A 22,795-nucleotide genomic window follows, 5' to 3' on the forward strand; every position below is an offset into this window, starting at 1 on the left:
AGAACCATGGGACATAACTTCTGAGGTCATTAGTCCTCTAGGACATAGAAGTACTTAAACTAACTAATGCCCGAGGCAGGATTCGAACCTGCGACAGTAGCGGTCGAGCTGTTCCAGACTGCAGCGCCTAGAGCCGCTCTGTCACTACGGCCTGCCTTTTGAGTAGGTCACCATGCTTGTACGACAGTGGAAGGGCTCTCACCCATAAAAAAAGGAAAAAAAAAAACCCTGCGATGAAGTCAACGTCTCATTTGCCAGGCTTCATTCAGAGACAGTCCCCGCCACTCCATTAAAGCGCACCGACAGACAAACCTTACCAAACTCTCCCCGGCCGACGGTGTCGCACCGTAAGGTGCGGAGGCGCCGTCGTCGTCTGCGTGTCGGGCGCCGGCAACGGCACTGCTGGCCGCGGCGGGCCGGGCCGGTCAATCAGCCCCCTCCCCCGCACCGCCGCACACACACCCCCGCCGCCCCGCCGCCGCCCCGCGAGCCGATGAAATGCCGCCCCTCCGCACCCGTCGCCGCCCCCCCACGCACCGCTGCATCGCTACCCACATGGCGGCGCGCGCCCTGTTTATCCAATATTCCGGGCATAAAAAAACACGCCGGCGGTGGCGGCGGCGGCGGCGGCGGCGGCGCGGCCCCCTCCCGCCCCACCACGTGATAACAATACAATCAATGACCGAAGCCTGTCACCAATGTGAGCCATCCGCCCCCCGCGCCGCGCCGCGCCGCGCGCCGCCCGGCTCGCTCGCTCGCCGGCCGCCACCCCTCGCCCGGGATCCGCGGCCCGCCTGCCACACAAATTGCCGAGTGTGTGTTGTGTGTGCTGCTGCTGCTGCCGCTGCGCTCGCGTGTCAGGGGGTGGGTCATATTGAACTGCCATCAGGTAGCCCGGCCGCCACCGCCGCCGCAGCCGGCCGCGTCTCCTGCGCCCGTTTCCAGTGCGGCGTCGAGATGCGGTCGAGATCGCCGCCGAGGTGCCGCGTCCTCCTTGTAGGCTCCGCCGTCTGCGCGCGCGCGCGTGTGTGTGTGTGTGTGTGTGAGTGCGCGCGCTCGGGCGTGCGCGTCTGTGAGCGGACCGTCCTCCGTCTGCGCCAGCGCCGGCGATAATGGCAGGTGAGTCTGCAGCCACCGCCGCTCGCCGGTCGATAGCAATTTCTGCATTGTGCTCACTCGACTCTGGTGGCACCCTCTCTTCCGTGCCGTCTTTCTGCGGCATTCTCGAGTGAGCCAATCAACCCGCATTTGTTCTTCCCTTTCTTTCCCTCCTTTTCCCCCGACCCTTTCTTCCCTCGCTTTCCCCGATATTTTTTTTTTCAGCCGTAATAAATGGCATTCATTAGGAGCACCGGGCAGAGTGCAAGAAACAGCGTGCGCGAGCTGCTCGGGGGTGGAATCCCGCCAGGCCAGATGACGGGGTGATCTTGCTCGAGTGGCCTCCCGGTTTCGCACGTTCTCTCCTCCCGGTCGCCGACGCAGTGCGCAGGCGAAGCCGCCAGAAGCCCCGAGAGCGGCCAATTGCAGGCCGCAGAGTCCCTCGGGACCCGGGCGCCGTCTGCCGACACCGAGGAAACTTCAGAATATTCGCTCGCAGCCGCTGCTACACTCGTAATTTCTGCACGATAATCTCTCTTTCTCCCTACTCCTTTTTTTTACTTCTGCTTCTCACACCATCCCCCCCCCCTCTTCACCCCCACCACCACCACCTACCTAGCACCCCCAAAGCATCTTTACACAACTTAGCCTGTTTTATTTAAATTCACTTTATTGTTTTGTGTTTTCCGGCGTTATTGAGGTCTGCACTCCCAGCCGGCAGTATTAAAAAAAAGTAACAACACACGTACTACTTCCGTTTACTCCTATGTTTTTATATATAAATTACTTACCATCTTGAAAAATTTCACCAGTATCCAGCGCCGATGTTGTTGCTAATTTTAATTTCCATGTTGGTAATTACTTTCCCATTTAAAACCGGTCCTCCTCCGAGCAGAGTTTTCTCCCGCTGCTTTTTTTTTTCCTCGTACTCGAACGCCGGTTGCTCCCCCTTCTGTGCGCTGCTAGGGAGGCGATGAGAATGGTCCCACCGGCAGGAAAGGAGAGGTAGAAATGCAGAGAAGCAGGAAGGGGTGGGGGCTGGGAGAAATGTTGTGTCCTGTTCTGCCGGCAGCCTCGCGGAACATTCTTCTCGAAGCGCTGCAGCGGCGTCCGCTCCCGACGCCTAAAAAAATAACAAGGTCGGTTTATTAATTAGGCCTACTATTTCGGCCGCCGCGTCGCGAGAGCGGAGCCTGCGCCGCCGTCGCGCGCCGCGCCGCGCCGCGCCTCGGATCTTATGAATATTAATCCGCGCCCTCGGTCGCGGGGGCGGTGGTGGGGGCGTGCGCGCCCGCCTCCACGTCTTTCCGCGGCCGCCGGGCCTCGGCGCTCCCCCGGGGACGAGGTCGCCTCTTAAATCACCCGTCGCCTCCACCTCTTTTGCCTCCGCCTCCGACGCCTCCGACGCCTCCACCACCGCCGCCTCCTCCCTGCCTACCTGCTGCTACGAGCCCGTAGGCTCTCTCGCACTCTGGGGTGAAAAGGGCTTTGGCAGAGGGCGCGGGAGGGATGCTCCCAATGGTGGCGGTGGTGGGGGGAAGACACACGCCCAACTTCGCGAGCTTTCTCCCTTTACTTTTTATTTCGCTCTTTTATTTTACTTCTTTTTACTCACCCGTCGAGGATAATAAAATCTTTACGATGGTGAATTAATGCCAGTTGGGGGCTTGTACCACCGTGAATGTTGTTCGCCTCCACCCTTATTAAAACAGCGCAGCCCGTCCCTACCGTTATTTTTCGCATGCACGTAATACAGGGCCTTCACTTACACGGTAATATGTAACGATCGCAATTCGTTCCTCCGGAAGCCGTAAGCAACTTTTGGCCTTTGTTATTCCCAGCAATCTAAACTATGCTTCCTTAGCCTTCATCATTACTATCGTTTTGATTTATTTACACCTGAGAAATTGTCACCTCACAGCATTACTCCTTAGCCAATCAAACGTATTAGAGTTAGCCGTTACTGTTACGTAGTGTCTGATGACTTAAAGTCCTCGTGTAAACATAATGTCAGGATGTTACTGAATCCTACTAAAATCAACCTTCTCGTTGTTTGTTCCAGTATCCCAGCATTATAATCCCTATTACATGAAATTACTTTTACAAAAGTAAACTCTAGCAGTAAATACAATGATCAGCATCTTTTTTATTCTATTTTTTACTTTTTCCTCGGTGAAAGCTGCTACAGTCATAATTATGGGTTCTATAAGCACTCATCAAAACAAAACATCTCTTTTAAATTCTCTTACGTATGCATATTACAGTATCTTCAGGTTGTCACTTATGCTGGGAATCGTAGCGAACATCATCAGTTCCTTCCTATATAATTGGTCGTAGTGTTCTCACTGCCATGCGAATCATTTTTTTTTTGTACTGTATCTACTTTGAAATCGAACTTTTTCAACCGTTTGCATGTCTTTATATTCTTTTTACACTCTTTATGACAAAACAATTTCTGTTTGCAATATTACCACCTAGGTAATCAAATTTTTAGTTAATCTTTTCGAATAATAAACATTTTGCTGCTTTTGTAAATAATTTGTTTAACTATTGGTTTCGTAGATTACAAGCCACATCGTAAGGTTAAATCGGTTCGCTGCAATTGTGAACGAGTTATAGTTACAATCAGAAGTGACAAATATGGAAAATTGCTTGCATGGTGTATCATGACATTAAGTTCCAACGTGGACGTGACCTAACTTTCCTTGTCTACGAACAAATGATGCAATTAATGGATCATCAGGTAAGCTTGAAGTATGCGTCCAGGGTTTCTTAAATGCGTCAATTTTTTTTTTTCCGACTGTAAGAACAACCAAGCAATAACCTACCAACCTGATGTGACAAGTAACCATGGCCCGGAATGCCAGTCAAAAATTAAAAGTTAGAATTTAAATGAACGACAGTAGGCCGAACGTAACTGGTTAATCACGTCAGCGTACTGTGGCAAAGTTTGCACAACACGCACAGTATCCTATACTGCTCAAGAATATACCGCAATGTTTTCACCTTCTTGTAGAAAGTACTATAGGCATTCAATGTCATTATAGCTTCATCTTTAGGCACTGCACGCTACATATTTTTCTCCTTACCTGCAAATCGACACTGACCACCTCCTGCAACTTCTTGCATCTATCACCAATCTCAGCATGTTGTGTACTCTTCCATATTTAAAACAACAGAACGCCATGTTAGAATCTTCAATGAACTGCGTTCAGGTTTCGTAGGTGTTGCGGCCGCTGTTTTGGTCGCGTTAATTCCCAAGTTTAATTATTACAACATGAAGTAAACGTAAGGACCCTCCACTGTTGGTTCAAATTCGCTAATCACATTCCTTTTCACGTTAACGTCCCAGTGATGCTAGCGTAATTAGCGTTGTGATTCGTCTGTCACACCAGTAGTTTTTCCACATCGCTGTTTGGTGGCATTATCTTATTTTGCAAGTTGCGAGCATGTGGTAAATATTTCCCATTTGTTTTCTTAATTTATCTGAATTCTGTACATTTGAATGTCGAAGAAATTATAGAATGAATTAAATATACAGAAATTAAATCAGTGAATCGATGGGCGACACTTTATTTTGCATTCAGAAATATGTGGATTTACGTTCTCATACCGAAGATAAAAATAATTAATGCCTCTTTCACGCGTTCCACACTTCTGGACAGCCTTCAGTGCGCCGACGTGACGCCTTGTGGTGATTACGTGTGACTTACATCACAAGTCACCGTTGCACGTGAAGAAGGGCAACTTTCCTTTTTGCTACGATGAGGTTCAGCGTTGTCAATAACATCATATATACAGAATGGGGGAACTTTTAGGTTAGTATCCCCTTACTTGATCAGTCTCGCTTGTTCGAGTTCAATGTTTTCTTCCGTCGTTGTCAAAAGAATGCATCTACCCAAAGTATCTGATTCACGCGTTACTTAGCTTCTGGGCATTTAAATATATCTATAACATTTACTCTTTTTGTACTCCCTTACTGTAAATGATTAATTTTTTTCGAATATCCTATCATGTATCTGTTTTGGCTACTGTTCCTTGTACATTTCTGCACATGTTCTTCCACGTTTTCTGTTTACGTCGCGGAACCTTTTTTACATCACACGAAAATGGTAGCTGGAATTCATTTTCAATTTTGTACTGATGAATAAATTATTTTCTATGCGTGAAAAAGATTCTTTTCCGCTCGTAGGAATTGAAATCTATCTATTCACTATCCATGGAGTACTGAAATACTTGACCATCTCCACACTTATAAACGATACTGGAGTTCGTAGTACACTTCTCCAGTATACAGCCTTCACAGAAAACAGACTAAAACTTAGCCAATAAGATCGGCAAGCCGTTCAAACTGAATTTTCTCGTCAGGTCAAATGGTTGGGAATGAAACTGCGCCAATAATATTTCCTAAGCCAATAGCAGGACAGGGAACAGTATCAGCGCTTTTAAGGTGTGTCGGAGACTGACATTATCTGAAGGCTGAGATACATTCTTTGACTTATGGGGCAGAGACGTCCAAAAACAGGCGTACTGTGACAATACCGCACATGTTTATCGCAGGAAGAGTTGCACATTATTGATCCACGCGTGTTACACATGCAGTGTCGAAGTATTCGTTCCCAAAATCATGAATTCTTGTACGTTTTTTAAAATATATTCATATTCCCTGAATTAAGCACCCGACTCAAAAATAAAAATATTTACTACCGATTTCGGTGAGACAAGTGGTCATCAAGGCTGTAATTGGAAAAAAAAGAAAAGAAAAAAACTTTGGTTTTATCTTATAGTCAAAATTTCTGCTCAGAAATAAGAACGTAGACCTAAGAAAGCTGCATTGAAACTCTTATCGATACACTTGCGAAAGTTTGTCAAGGATGAAAGACGTTTATTAATCCTTAACACTTGATATCAGTTCAACACTAATGTACTGACATTATATTTAATCGTATAAGGACAAGAGTGATAAAATTTTTATCGCCATACATTTTTTGAATAAGTGCCAAGACAACTATTTGTTGATAATTTATCAAGATTATTTTTTGTTTCTCAGCAGTGCGTATGACTGTAATATTGGCCCCCACAACGTACCGTAGGAATACCAACGCATTTTTCAAAAATGCTTGGGGTAAAGTTATTTCAGACCCATCACTAAACATCAGAAAACAAACAAATTTTGGTAAATGATGTTAATTTTTACTAACAAATTATTTTTAAATAGGTACTGAGGTATAAGTAGGCAATAGCAACACCTCTTCTGTAATGTTAGAAGAACAGAGCAAGAATACTTTATGACAAACATAAAAAGTAAAAAATACAAATTTCGTTAACTGTCGTTGAGTTTATTCACATTATACTTTTTAAAAATGTACAGATGTCGAAGAATGGTCCTGAATTTGAAAATGTACATATGACTTTTACTGCGAAAACTTACATTCACTATAAAAACTTACGTTTCCGACTTACGATTTACCACAAATTATAAATAGTTACAGAATCTGGTATAAGAAATTATCAAAAATTATATTTTTTTCCAACGTTATGAAATATAAAGTACATGACTAGCTTACAATGTTTTCAAATCGTGAGCACGCCGTACAAATCCCCCTCCCTCACCGCTGCCCCATCGGTATTGCGAGGGATAACAGTATTTTCGATGTTAAAAGGAGTGGATGAATGTAAGTATATGAGAGTTACTTTTAATTTAAAACATAGCATTCCGTTCATTTTTGTGATAAGATATTAAAATATTTTTACACTTTAGCGTTGTTATGGAGGTAACCTGATGGCGATACGTGCCATCGAAACTGCTAGCAAATACAATAGTCGCCGGCTTATGTTAATGAATCCGGTATGAAACCTTTTACAAGCTTTTGGGTACGTCTTGCATCAAACATACCATTGACGTTCCATGAACGTATGTACTACGTATCTTTCAAATTATTACGCTCTTAAATTGGAGAAGCAATCGTTTATATTACTATGCAGCTTTACAATGTGGAGATCTGCATCTGTGCTGCTAGCAATAACTCAGGTTACACGCAATACGTGGCCAACTTATGCTGACTGCTGACTCCCGAGACAGATGCCAGCCACGACAACGGCAGGGGTGATGCTCACATTTTTGCCCCCCCCCCCCCTCCCTCCCCCACCTTGTCCATTTCTTTACCATCTACCATGACCCTACCAGCCTTCGCAATTCTACAAGAAGAAAGTGCTCAAAACCAGACTCCCATCCTTTTCGAATAAGAGAAAATTATGTTTTAAAAACATGTAATATTTAGTTTATATATTATGCATCATCTACATTTTACTCTTAGAAAATTTAATGAAAAGATATTGGGAAAAAATTATTTTAAAGAACCGTACACTTAGCGAGTTTGAAAAATAGTTGTCCAAATGTGAGCCTTCAATAATCAACATAAAAGTAAACAAAATTGGCGAACTGTATTAAATAACCTAGTTTCAAACTAGATATCATGTAATAGCTTCCAGAAGATTTTGGAATTTCCCTGTGTTTTCTTTGCTTAACCCAAAAGCCCTGGAATGGGATTCTCCTATGGGTTTTATTCCGGACTATTGATTGTGTGGCATTTGAAATAGAAAAACTCACTATTTACCATCAGTTTTGTCTTTGAAATTGGTCCAGTGTTGTTGCTCTCAGCTAAATATGCAGCACATCTTCACAAGTAATTACGGTTAAGCCCAACACTATGCCAGATTTTCTTCAACATCTTTACTCAGAATTCAGAGTTTCCCTGTGTTTTGTTTTGCTGCTCCCTCGTGTGCACTTTAGACTATTTTGGACAATCACTAAGTGTTGATTTTGGAACATTAAACTGTTTACTGGCCTTCATACAATGCATCTTCTTTTTCTGAACTGCATCAATAGTTTTAGTTATTTTAGACGGACACTACTTTCTTTGATCAATGTTCCCCTTTTTCCACTTGGAATCTGCAAGAGAATTTAAAGAGGATAAGAGTGTGTACTAAGACAGAGACACTGTAAACGTGAAGAAGTAAGGGATCAGGTTTAAGCAGCTGAAGGATATGCTATTTACGCAACTAGAGCCCAAAATTTGTTAAATATATAAATTTGTAAGCAAACATCTGAGTGAAATGGCTTTCTCATGAATTCAAGAACACTTACAGGATGGAATGCTTAACTGCTAACATCTACGAAAGAAACTGAAAAATGCAGCATAATATAAAAACTCTTTCCATTTGCAAACATGTAATGGCGAATTGACAAATAACAAATGGAGCAGGCGACCTGTGTACCCCGCTACAGAGTGTTGGACGCCTAGACTACTGTTTACACGTGGCGCCTGTGGACTTCAGCAGAATCTGCGGCCGAGAAGCAAGAAGGTCTACTTCAGGGGGAGAAGAGAGTCCAGTTTAGGACAATCCCTCTAAAAAAACGAAGACTTACCTGTAGATCACGGCTTTTCTCTCATCATATCTATGAATTTCCTCCGCTTCCTTCTAAGACATTCTAATACAGTTTAGGAAATTAACAGTGTATTACTCAGTGCTGCTTATAACCGTATAAATGGACTAGGCAAACGGATCAACACTACCAAATTAATGGTAGAGAATGGGTAAAAATCTTCTGACTATGTGCTAGAATTTGAACCACAAATAGCGACAACTCTTTCCACGCTCAAACAACACCACCTCCCTCGTCTCTTACTATCTGAGTGAATATACATTATTTTCTCTCTTTCTGTCTCTATTTCGTGGTTTATGTGTGTGTTGGGAGATATATCTGACAATGATATGGAGTACTTATAAAGCACCTAGCCCATGGAAGTTTTCTCTCTTCATGCTCAAATAACACATTGATGATGAAGCTTATCCACACAAGGACACGAAATTCAGTATTTGACGATGTCACCAACAAAGTAACATAACCTAGGCAGACTGTGTCCACGATATGCACAGTCTACAATTTTCACCCAATTGCACTAGAATGCACTTCCTTCTTTGCACATAGCAGTGTTTTCATTCACTTCTTCACGTTTTAATTTGCAAGGTTGAACAAGTTCCCAGAATTTTGCTGTCGGCATCTGTTACAAGTCGTTTTATTTACCTTGCTCGCGAGAGATTGCTCCCGTTTTTCTTAGGTATTAGTTCTACAATTGGGTTTCCGCCGTTTTTCTCAATGGTTGGCGCTTTGTTGTGCAAAACTTACGAACAATTTACGATTAAAGTATTGATCTTTGCTGGTCACTACCTTCTGTCATCTTTCGGGCATCATGCGAACTGGGCATCTATTGAGCAGATCCACGAATCGATCTAATTCTGCAGTTGTTCGTAAGACCGGAAGTGCTGATCAGTCAGGATGTGCGCCTTTGATCGGAAAAGTTGGTAATCACAGGAAGCAAGGTCTGGAGAATACAGTAGGTCCTACTATTTCTCATTTCAACATTTCCAATAATCCAGAATGAGATTTTCATTCTACAACGGTGTGTGCGCTGATATGAAATTTCCTGGCGGATTAAGGCTGTGAGACCGGACGTGAGTCGTGCTTCGGTAGCTCAGATGGTATAGCACTTGCCCGCGAAAGGCAAAGGTCCCGAGTTCGAGTCTCGGTCGGACACAGACTTTTAATCTGCCAGGAAGTTTCATTTCCAAGAATGTTTTGAGCGGTTTTGAGGCACGGTGTCGAGGACTACCATGCTGGAGAATCACCTTTTCATATCTGTCACTGTATTGTGCCGTCTGTAATTCGGCGCATCAATTACTTTCGATAACCATATCTTGTGATGGTTTCCGTCGGTTTCAGTAGCTTCGAAAACCTTCTCTCTTCCGCCGCCATGCCGATCTCCGACGCCAAAATCGCCGTTCCTGAAGCGCTGAAACCATTCTGTGCACGTTCTTTCACTGACAGATGCTCACTATAGGCACTACCCAGCATTTGATGAGACACTGCCCCAAATTTATTCACGTTACAGCAGAAAATCAAAACTTGTCGTAAATGACGAGAACTGGGCTCGCAAGTTGACACATTCAATCGAAAATAAAGTTATGATGCGATCACAAATCGACAAATATTTTGATGGCGTTATGTTTGCAAATGCGTAAGCTAATTTCATGACGCCAACGACCTACCAACTGCAGCACCGCTTCGCACTCCTGCAGTTTGTTGCAAAACTTTTGACGCAGTAGAATTATAGGTCTGCAGCAAGACGACTGCTGTGAACACCTTCCCCAACGACTAAGTGGCACGCACCGTAAGGTGGCTTGCAGAGCACAGATCCAGTTGCAGGCGAGCGTGTGTCCTGGATCCGGTCTCGGAACCTGATCTTGGTCAGCAGCGGCCAGCAGCCTCACCACCTGAGACTCACGGAGCGTCACAGGGCTTGAAGTTTGCTGCCGGGTCCCTCTTCAGGGTGACAGGCGGAATACGATGGCTCAGACGGATTTTCGGTCATGCTGCAACGATAAACAATTCGCTAGGAATTTTGATCTTACCTCTCTTCCTTCTGAAGCGCCTTATATGGTTTAACGTCTCGCACTGTTCCTAAAGTCAGGTGCAGTATGTTACCACGAGGTTATGGTAAATGAGAACTGCTGTTAATTTTGAGATCTTCGTTGCTGCATCTCGGTTTTGATATGCTTCGCCCTAAGGTCCTTCTTTTTATGAATTACTATACCATCGTCACCGACATGCAACTAAGAAGGATATCTCCTTCGTGGCTATAAAAGAGATTTCTCTTAGCGTAGAAAAGAGTATTCTAAGAAAAAATTTAAGGAAATCTGTTTGAAGCGATACTACTGGCCATTACAATTGCTACACAACGAAGATGACGTGCTACGGACGCGAAATTTAACCTACAGGAAGAAGATACTGTGATATGCAGATGATTAGCTTTTCAGAGCATTCACACAAGGTTGGCGCCGGTGGCGACACCTACAACGTGCTGACATGAGGAAAGTTTCCAACCGATTTCTCATACACAAACAGCAGTTGACCGGCGTTACCTGGTGAAACGTTGTTGTCATGCCTCGTGTAAGGAGAAGAAATTCGTACCATAACGTTTCCGACTTTGGTAAAGGTCGGATTGTAGCCTACCGCGATTGCGGTCTATCGTACCATCACATAGCTGCTCGCGTTGGTCGAGATCCAATGACTGTTAGCAGAATAAGGAATCAGTGGGTTCAGGAGGGTTATACGGAACTCCGTGTTGGATCGCAACGGTCTCGTATCTCTAGCAGTCGAGATGACAGGCATCTTATCCGCATGGCTGTAACGGATCGTGCAGCCACGTCTCGACCCCTGAGTCAACAGATAGGGACGTTTGCAAGACAACAAACATCTGCACGAACAGTTCGACGACATTTGCAGCAGCATGGACTATCAGCTCGGAGACTATGGCTGCGGCTACCCTTGACGCTGCATCCACAGACAGGAGCGCCTGCGATGGTGTACTCAACGACGAACCTAGGTGCACGAATGGCAAAACGTCATTTTTTCGGATGAATCCAGGTTCTGTTTATAGCATCATGATGGTCGCATCAGTGTTTGGCGACATCGCAGATAATGCACATTGGAAGCGTGTATTCGTCATCACCATACTGGCGTATTACCCGGCACGATGGTATGTGGCGCCATTGGTTACACGTCTCGGTCAGCTCTTGTTCTCATCGACGGCACTTTGAACAGTGGACGTTACATTTCAGATGTGTTACGACCCGTGGCTCTGTCCTTCATTCGATCCCTGCGAAACCCTACATTTCAGCAGGATAATGCACGACTGCATGTTGCAGGTCCTGTACGGGCCTTTCTGGATACAGAAAATGTTCGACTGCTGCCCTGGCCAGCAAATTCTCCAGACCTCTCACCAACTGAAAACGTCTCGTCAATGGTGGCCGAGCAACTGGCTGGTCACAATACATCAGTCACTAATCTTGATGAACTGTGGTATCGTGTTGAAGCTGCATGGACAGCTGTACCTGTACACGGCATCCAAGCTCTGTTTGACTGAATGCCCAGGCGTATGAAGCCCGTTATTACGGGGAGATGTGGTTGTTCTGGGTACTGATTTCTCAGGATCTATGCACCCAAACTGCGTGAAAATGTAATTACATGTCAGTTCTAGTATAATGTATTTGTCCAAAGAAAACTCGTTTATCATCTGCATTTCTTCTTTGTGTAGCAATTTCAATGGCCAATAATGTGTGTTTCACCTTAGCCTTCACTCAACATTAAAGTTTCTTATTTCTGTATAATGGTCACAGTAACCAGCACCAAAGACCTCCTGTTTTCTCCAACAGTTTTCATTTAAAACTATGTATATTATATATCAAGTCTTAGGGTAGAAACTCACGGAAACGAGAAAACTTTTCTCACACGTGAGAGGAGCAATGTCAAAATTCAATCTGTATCTGAAATTAAACACTGAGGATCAATATACAAGATACGGTCCGGCAGTGGCGTGCAATGTTTTTAGCATGGCTTGCATATAATCCCTAAACAATCCAGTTTTTTATTCAGTTGTATATAAGGTTACCTCCTGTATTTACTGGAACACTTGGAACATACCACGTTTGCCCACGTTGTCATATGCTGGAGGTACGTTATTATGAAACACTAGACGTTGGCTTCAGAGATCTCCGAAATAGCGGTAAGGCTTGAATTAGAAAATGCAGTGATTTTCTATGATAAATATTCTAGTAACAAGTAATTTAATTATGGGTAAATATGTGGTAATAAAGCAGGGTTGTGTTTAAATTGCTAAATAGAGGCTCTCACTCTATCAATCTAAATAGGAAGGCCGTGAGCTCTAGGGACAAGCCTGTGTAAACAGAGCCAACCAGTAGGAGAGAAACAATCGAGAACTTTTGTGAAATGTTGCAAGAAAGAAGGACCTCATGACAGATTGACTGAACGAGGAGGGCAATTGCTGCTCTACACGAAGAGAAATTTGTCAACAGCCTAACGACAATATCTAAAGAACGGGCAGCCGTTCACAAGGTAATTCTTGTAAAACAAATAACCGTTTTCATAAATTATTTTGTAAATTACCTGATTCTAGGCCTATGTCTCTAGCTGAGTTGAGTTTTTCAGCATCGGTTAGGCCCAGACAATGAACACGTAAAGGCCCTCCTCACGGTCAACTCCTCACTGAGTCCACTTCATCTCACGTCGAAATAACCTGCGGAGGGGTGGAAAAGTTGTCCCGACTGAGCTCTTGCTGGTATGCTTCCAACCAGCCACAGACCGAGAAACCTGACACACCAACCGACTCCTTCTACGTTAAGCAAATGAAAGTGGTAGCCTTCAGAATGATATAAACTTCCTTTAGCATCAAGTATCTGTAAAGTCAATGCTGGAAAATATTGGATAAAAGTATCAATATCCAGGATAGGTATGAGACTCTGCAACGCGCCTTTACATCGCAAAGTACAGATGTTCGATTAATGTAATTGTCTAACAGTAACCTGGTATTGACAACATTCCAGCTCATGGAGTTCGTAAAAGGCTGATGGCTCTCAGAATAGACTAAAATAGCGGTTTCTGAATGTAAATTGTTTCCAGTATTCCTGTATCACTTGCTTGTAAATAACAAATCGTTCTTCCTAGTTTACTTCGGACTCTCAGTAACGGCAAGTAGCAGTAATTCAAATTCGTAAATACTTGTAACCAATCATTTTATGTGATTTCACAACGCGTTTAGGATTGTCATCCCTGACTCATCGCATGCAGTACATTGAAATTAGTGTATGGTGAAACCTGATTATTTGTGCACGACTGTTTGCCAGGCATCAAAACTACATGGGAGTAGACCTCTATCACAAATTTATTGTAATATTCCAATGTTAAAATTAATAAAAGTGAGATTGTTTACATTAAATAATGAAACATAGATATAAATATCTTTTAGTGGCCACAAGTTTCTTCAGATTTCCAGCGAAATGTTACATAGAAACATCAATATATCCATGACGTAAAGTTATGTATCTTCCGAAAACGCCGAGGAAGAACGCATAGGGAGACCGCTTCCGTCCAAATGTATACAGACCTTACCCAGTACCTTGAAGACTTAGTTTCCTAAAAATCTGTTAGCATATGTGACATCGTTATACAATAGTTTTCGTTTTCAATAGAATCACCGGTATCAGTTTCGTTGACACTGTGTAGCTGCTAGTGACAACAGAAATAAACAGATTTCCTACTTTCAGTACGACTTAGAAACAAGCACGGCTGACATTACAGAATATTACTTTACAGCATTTGCTGTGTTACGGACTTAAACTGCATTCCAAAAATTACTCAAACAGCAATAGCTACAATCAACATTTCTCTCGATATATTCTTATCGATCAGCATTAAACACAGTATCACCACACTAGTCTCTGAGGAGGATGAACTTTAGCTTTCACCACGGAAAACGGAGTAATACACTCAGACAGTATTCTCTGTTACAGAAACGCTCCCTGTACTCACGCTGTATGACGTGAGACCAGTCAGTGCCATATCGAAAACACATTAATTATTGTCGTATTAATCGTCCGGTATTGTGAATATGTGAAGGGCGGCAGATATGAAACCAGCAGTCCTGCGAATGTTTTATCAATATGAAAACAGATCCAGTCATGTGGGAAAAAGGCAGAATGAACTCTCCTTATGGTACATTGTAGGCGAACACTGAGAAGATGGCATTAACCAGCGACCTACCAAGCAATAATTCTCTGTCAATAAAATTTTATATGCAGTTCTTTGAGAACTAGGATCCATTGACATCAGCTTTACCAAGATATTTCTGGATAAAGACTTTCTCCAGTTACCCCTCTTCGGCTACACACATGTCTGACGCCATTTTTATTATTATTACTATCGTTATCATTATTATTATTGCTAACATTCACTGTATTTGATTCATTTTAAGTAATACACAAAAATCGCTTAACCATTCTTTTGAAATAAAAGAGAAACACAAGATGAGAAATTTGTAGTTAACCGTCGACGGAAAGATATGATCATCGAAAAATTAGAGTAAAAATGTACGGGATGTTAGCATATAATAAATGTTGAATAATTTGACGTAACCTGTTATTGGCTGAGTAGCTGCTACAAAGCATTAATACTGATAACAAACATAAATCTCAAATTTTCGAACTTCCATGTTATTAATAGCATAATGTATGAATTAACTCACACTGGGAGTGACCCTTCATGAAAGGTCTTTAACACTTATAATAATTTCGTTATTGTTCTACATTGCCACTCTTGGCTACAAATAATTCTCGTGTTTTGTTTACTAGTTTATGAAGTCAGACTCTTAGATCGAAACAGGTGATAAAATAAAGAAAAAATTTTGCAGCCAAAGACCGTTTTGTATTCTTCAAATTTTATTCATTGCTTCACGTCACTATATAGGTAAATGACTCCTATGCTCGTTCTTGTCTATGAAATCCCTTATTGTATATTTTAAGTAGAGTGCTAGTGCGTGCATGTTCTTAGGAATTACCGCAGGCCTTAACAAAATCTGTCTCACGAAAGATTTATATACAAACAATAAAAACAGAAAAATAATCATCCACTTTTTTATCTCTTGATGGTAACTAGTTTCGGACACTGTGGCGGTTTTCGAACCTTCCTACACAGAAGATTACAGGTGACATGACAATTTTATAGAAACGAGGCATAAATTCGTAATACAATTATAGTGCACTGATGTACGTGTAAGATATACCTTGGCACGCAAGGTTGGATTCTTGTAAACTATTTACGCAATACTGCAAATGTAGCTATATTACCGCTTATTTACGCTACTTTTTGCTTAGAAGAGGCAGAGAAGCATACTGTTTGGGTTATTTGTTTGTCACTTGTCTATTTTACAAATTGCCTTACTAGTTACATACTGCGCTGTAAGTGCGACAAATACAGATGATAGTTGATGCACAGAAACCCACCCTGCAGTAATCAAAGCGCTATATGGCCAACTTAACAGCAAAGACACATCACATACCGAGCCACAACCGTTTATTTTAAAAAAAGAAAAGTGGTTGACCCACCGGAGGAAGTTAACTTTGAGATATCAATTATCTCTTATGAAACACATCGAAAGACTGTGGACTAGTAATTGAAGACACAAAATTGTTCTGTTTGGTGGCCTAAATGCAAAAATGCAAGCTCGGGAGACAAATACCTAATGTTATTTGACTGTACGGAGAAATTACTTGTAGCCGGAATGGACCATTGCTTTAGAGATTTCCCTAGTTTTAATGATTTAAAAGTAAATAACACTTTTTGTTAGAAAAAAATTAGATTCACACATACACTTGGACTCGTATAGGATGCAGACAAGTTATGGATTATGCAATAGTTACTAGATGAATACAAAGTCATGTAATAAATACAAAACCATACATAAGTTTCTATACAGAGACTGATCATATAAAATATGGTCAACAGATTTTGCGAGAGCGATACAATATAAACAAATAATATAGCCGTGACCTAAAGTCACGAAGGAGGTGAGCGACCATGATGTTGAAAAACGTGTTTATTCTCCAAAATGCTGAATAGGTCATTGAGGGTAAAGTCAATGCAAAATGATTAATACCTGATGAAAAACGTTAAAAATTATTAGATGAGGACAAGGAGCAAAGTCAATAATACAGATAAATAAACTAAATTTTCGTCTTATTGTAATTCAGGTAATCGAAGTTAAGATTGTAATATTTGGTAGTTCTCCTGTTCCAATCTTTGCAAGTGCCGATTCTTTTTGTTTTCGTCTCCATCCAATTTTTCTTTAACACACAAAATGTTCAATTACTTTCGAATATTTTCCTTTCATACTTCATCTGCTCTTTTACATCACTTCACCACTCTAAGAAATCTCGTTTCTATTCCTAGGGTTTTTTGTTTTTATTTTATTCATTACCCATTATTCACTTCCATCTTAGGGCATTGGCAATGGCATTGGTTTATAAAATTTCAATCATATTTTTTACGTGTCTTGTGCTTTGAAGTTGAGTTAATTGTTTCACTGATACTTTCAACTTAATCTAGAATTCTTCCTCGCTTTCAAACGACGTTTTAGATCCAAAATAGTTAACATAACTTGGTCAATTTTTTTTCATTAACTACTCCCTTACTTCTCACTGAATATTTTTCATAAATTGCGATTGACTTAGATTTACTGGAAGATATTTTCATGATTATTTTATGCATTCTCTGTGAATGTACGTTGAAGCACAAGATTGTATGGTACTGAAACATGGTCTGTGGGAAAGAGAACAGAAGAGAATCGAACCGTTTGAGATGTGGTGCTACAGACGAGTATTGAATGTTAAATGGGCTGGTGAGGTAAGAAATGACGAGGTTTTGCGCTGAATCGGAGGACGAAGAAGTGTGTGGAACACAATGGGAAGAAAAAGGTATCTTGAGACTTCAAATAAAGTGTGGAAATAATAGCTACATATTGTAGTGGTAACATACATTACTGTTACTGACTATTATTCCAAAATACAAAATTTAAATACCGGATGGCGATGGAGAAGTTGGTGTTGTGTTTCACAGCACCATTGGATAAATTGAATATGACTTACAAATAGCATCAAATCAAGAGAATGCAAATCAATTTGCAGTAAAAGTGAGAAAAGTATACAGAAAATAAGTGTAGTGTAAAATACTGTACAGAGTATAATTCCCAGCTTTTCTGTGTGACTATTAACGAGGGTAAAAGTGTTCCATGCCATATGGCGTTGCATAAGCAAGAGCGACGCTACATAGTGACGTAGTTGTAACCAGTGGTATATACTAATACAATACATAGGAAAAATGACACCAATTGCAATAAAAAATAGGCTTGGCTTGCTGATGACAAGCGCATCACAAATAACCCAAACAGTACGATTCTCTGCCTCATCTAAATGAAAAGAGTACATAAGCGCTAGTATAGCTACATGTACTGCATAGCGTAAATAGTTGAGAGGAACCCAACATTCAGTGCAAACGTTTTACCACACGCAACGAAATAAAAGTGTATATAGAAACGTGTACAACCAAAATAAATGAGCGCTGTGCTGCTGTTTAGCATTATGATCAGAATAAACAACGTGTATCATTTTATTCGTAACAAAAAAAAGCTATGATTAAACGACCAAAGGTCACTTACCAAGATTAAGAAGAGAGTCGTAAATATTAGCTGTTATGAGTAGACCTTTAAAGTGTAAATAACATAATAAAAAATGAGACAGGCTGAGGTGAGTTTGAGGGGTGCTGGGTTTGGGGAGGATATAACACGAGCTAACGTCTTGGCAAGCAGACACAAGGTAGAAGCGAGATGCTAATACAAGGAAGAACCGATAACGATTCGAGTTGGTTTTCTAGTTCAGGAAGTTGCGTAAACCATTCACGCGATGTTTGTAGCATTCACGTTCTTCACGTATATCTAAGTATGTGCCTTTCGATGCAGAGTGCAAGATGGGCACTGCAGTTTCAATTAGTCCTAGAGACTGATTGGGCAATGCACTTTGTTAGTCCTAGGGACTGATTCTCGTTAGGTAAATGACATCCAAGGGCAGCAGTGATTTCATAATTGTGCTCTCTGAACCTGGTGTTAAAATCACGACCAGTCTGCCCAACATATTTACGATGGCATAATCCACATGTGATTTTGTGAACGCCTGACTTCTAAAATTTGTTCTACTGAAATGCACAAGTCAGGCCTGAGTTTCTTACGTGTACGGAAGAAAAACTGTACTTTAGCTTTTCTGAAAGAACTAGCGTCCTTTTCACAAAAATGACCTGAATATGGACTGAAGGCATGCTTAATCCTGTCGTCACTTAAACAAGACTGGAAGCCTGTTTACAAGATACACCTTTATCTTTATTAGGAATAAACCCTTCTGTATACCCATTTTTCATACCGATTTGCATCATCACTTCCCGTACCTACGCAATCCCTACCGAGGTTCAGTTTTGCAAGTCTATATAGCAATGCAAGGAAAAATAATCGTTTGCTTGAATGTGGCGACAATCAGCACCAATAATTATGCTTTTAGTTACAGTATTCATCTTTTTTTAATAAATGTCTGATGATGCCAAATACCGAAACGCGTAATGGAGGATTAATAAACGTAGTCTGCATACAGAGAAACAAAAAAAAAATACAATAAAATATCTTTCAAAGATAATTTGGAAAGCAAACAAATCTATAAACAGAAAAGAAACTACCTAAATGGAATAATGAAGCATACCCACCAGAGAATCTGGGACAAAAACATTAATGATATGGAACATGATATTCATTGCCATCAGCAGATCCGTGTAATGTTTTAAAACCATTAAGTAAAACAGAAAAAGGATAGAATTCGAACTACGTTATGCAAGAAGAGTGAATTAAATAACATAAAAACTTATGGTATGATGCTAGCATGGAAGAGAAGAAAGAAAAGGGCCAAAATTAGAAGTAAAAACCTAGATAACATAAAAATAATAGAACTTGCAACTTCGAAAATTTCAAAAAAAATTATGAAAAATTTGAAAGGTTACCCTACATCCTTATCGGCTATATTTGTCTGACATGTGCTGGAAGCAAGAAGATGTACAACGATATTTTAAGGAAGCAAAAGTAATATCGATGTCTAGGAAAGGAGAAACAAATAAGTTTGAAGAGTAAAGAGAAATAAATCTACTGGATACATCATTTAAACTTTATGCAAGTATTTTCCGCACAAGACTGAAAAATAGTAAAACGTTAACTATGGGAAGACTAGGTCGGGTTACAAAGGGTCGATCAATGATTTGTGTAGTTTTATTTTTGACAGCTTACTGGTATGCAGACAGAATTTAACAGAGGCAGATACAGCTTCTACAATTTTGACAAGGCTTTCAATAATGAGGTTATAGAAAAGCTACGGACAATAACTGAACAGAGAGGATAGCCTTCATAGTTTATATCAGAAGTCTGTATAAAAAAATATCAATAATCTTAGATATAGAAGGCATGTATACAGAATCTATAGAAAAATGTTATGAGAAAAGTCTAATTTATCCCCTACACTAGCGATTCGTTCACAAAAATGATCTGAGTATGAAATGGGAGCTTACTTAACGCTGTCGTCAATTGAGACAGGACTTGAGGTCTACACTGTTCAAGTTTTACACTGACGATGTAGCTGGTAATTGTAAGATGCCATTGTAAGATAAAAGTCACTGGGATACAAACAAAGAACTCGGCAAAAGTAAAATAACTCCTATATGTTGATGAGCTTACATTGATCTCTCGAAGAAAAGCTGATTTACCAAAACTAATTTTTGAACTAAACAAAATAGAGATTTTCTTCGTGAAATTTATTCCTTCATGTCTTAACATATGTAATATCTTCCTGTCCATTCTTCTTGCCAGTATTTTCCACATATTTCTTCCCTCTCCGATTCAGCACAAAACCTCCTCATTCCTCACCTTACCAGTCCACCTAACATTCAACACTTGTCTGTAGCACCACAGCTCAAGCGCTTCGATTCCCTTATTTTCTCTTTTTTTTTACAAACCTTGTTTCACTACCATACCATGTTGTTCTCGAAACGTACATTCTCAGAGCACGCACGGAATAAAGGTCTTGTAATAAATCTAAGTCAATCGCAATTTACGGGAAATATTCAGTGAATAGTAAGGTAGTAGGTAATGAAATAGAAATTGACGAAGTTATGTTAACTATTTTGGATCCAAAACATCGTTTGAAAACGAGGACGAATTTTATATTATGCTGAAAAAGTTTCTGTGAGACAATTAACAGAACTTCAAAGCATAAAACACGGAAAAAGTACGACTGAAATTTTATAAACCAATGTTATAGCCAATCCTATAAGGTGGAAATGAATGATGGGTAATGAATAAAACACAAACAAAAAACACAAGGAATATAAAGCAGATTTCTTAGAGTGGTGAAGTGATGTAAAAGAATATATGAATTATGAAATCAACATATTCGAAAGTAATCGAAAATTTGGTGCATGAAAGAAAAATTGGATGGAGACAAAACCAAATAGAATCGAGATCTGCAAAGATTAGAACCGGAGGAACTACCAGATTTTACAATGTTAATTTCGATTACCTGAATTACAATAAGACGAAGATTGAGATAATTCATCTGTATTACTTAATTTACTCCTTGTCCTAATGTAATAATTTCTAACATTTTTCAGCAGGTATTCGTATTTGGTCGTCTTAACACTATGGTGCAATGGATCAACCGTTGCTGTTTCAGCCTTTGATTGTTGACAGTATCTTCGAGGAAATAAACCATGCTTCGTTTAATTACATGATAACGAAGTCCAATATCTACTTGTGAGCGCAATTTTATTGAAAAGTTAGCTCTGATTCTCAAAACGAATTAACCATCTTATCACGATCACGCAACGTCGTATTAAAGATAGGCTTAGAACACTTGCTTTGCCGCTTTTCGTCATTGATGTCATCATTATAATCGCCCTCTCTCTCTTCTGAACTGTATGTTCACTACAACAAATATTAGCAGCCTACTAAACCGAAAGACGATTATAGCAGGGCACAGGGTATGAAATAAATACTGTAAAAATTGCGTGTATTATTTCCGCGTTAAATTTGAGAGAAAATTCGAACTTTTTCTGATTCTCAACATCATCATCTGCAGGATGATTCATCTCTGCTAAATTCCGCGTCTTGTCCTCATTCCTGCGAGAGGGACTACATGTAGCAAAATAGGCGACGAATTAAACTTGTTTTACAACGACCTGGGTTGATGAAGGAGCTTCTGCACCCAGTCACACACTGCCTTAGCGACAGAAGTTCTAGGTCTGATAACATGACTCCCATATTTGTCAGATCGGTGTGTTGGATTCGTACGAGAACATAGAACTTAAAATTTCAATAATTCTATGGTGTCCCTCACCAGATGTTTATGTGAAGACAAAGAAAACCACCGGAATAACTACGCGCTCTAGGAGATCGCTTCCGTGATTCGGGGAGACGCGCCAATCTCGAATCGAAGACGCCAGATGGATTTACGACAAGGGTCGCAGCGCCGGACAGCCTGAATGTGGTTCTTGGGGTGTTTTCCACATCCGACTTCGTGAATACTAGGCTGGTACCCAAGTCCCGCCTATTTACGTGATACTGTAACATTTAGAAAATGTTTGCACGTTATCACATGGGATAACGCTAGACTGCCAAATCCGAATATTTACATCCTTACCTCACGTAGATACGGGATAAGGTCAGGAAAAAGAAGAAAGAGCAAGATTTCATGCAGATCTCTGCTTATAACATAAACGCACAGTCATCGTAGCTGATTGGTTCTGGAGGTGAAGGAGATGGAAGAGTATTTACACACATGTGGCATCGACAATAAAGTCGAAATGTTTGCAAAGTGTCTCCCAAAGAAACCGCCAAATTTTAGGGGCTGGTTCCTTATATAGAAATTATTTAAAAAAAAAAGAGATAGTAAAGATGGGCTGAAAATTGCACACTTTAAGAGGTATGAGCACTTGTTCATCTTCGGTATTATGAAACAGGTCTCTTTTACTGCAAGGTCTTTTCTTTCCATGTTTTAGGGGGGGGGGGGGGGAAGTATTGAGCAAAACAAGAAAAAAACATATAACAAACATGTTGTCCAAAATGCATACTTTAATAACTATGACCACATGTTCATATTCGTAAATGCGAAACACTTCTACTGAATTAGTCCATACATAAATCGT

At 40.9% G+C, this 22,795-nt stretch overlaps 1 protein-coding gene across 1 annotated transcript in view; it reads left to right on the top strand.

Annotated features, from left to right (window-relative positions):
- Positions 1–1,052: 1,052 nt before the first annotated feature.
- Positions 1,053–22,795, top strand: part of LOC126349156 (uncharacterized) — a 369,106-nt gene continuing 347,363 nt past the window's right edge. Inside the window, exon 1 of the mRNA XM_050002409.1 lies at positions 1,053–1,119. The gene's annotated coding sequence lies outside the window, so the exon portion shown is untranslated. The remainder of the gene's footprint in view (positions 1,120–22,795) is intronic.

This window comes from Schistocerca gregaria, chromosome 1, assembly GCF_023897955.1.
Source record: "Schistocerca gregaria isolate iqSchGreg1 chromosome 1, iqSchGreg1.2, whole genome shotgun sequence".
Lineage (NCBI taxonomy): Eukaryota > Metazoa > Arthropoda > Insecta > Orthoptera > Acrididae > Schistocerca > Schistocerca gregaria.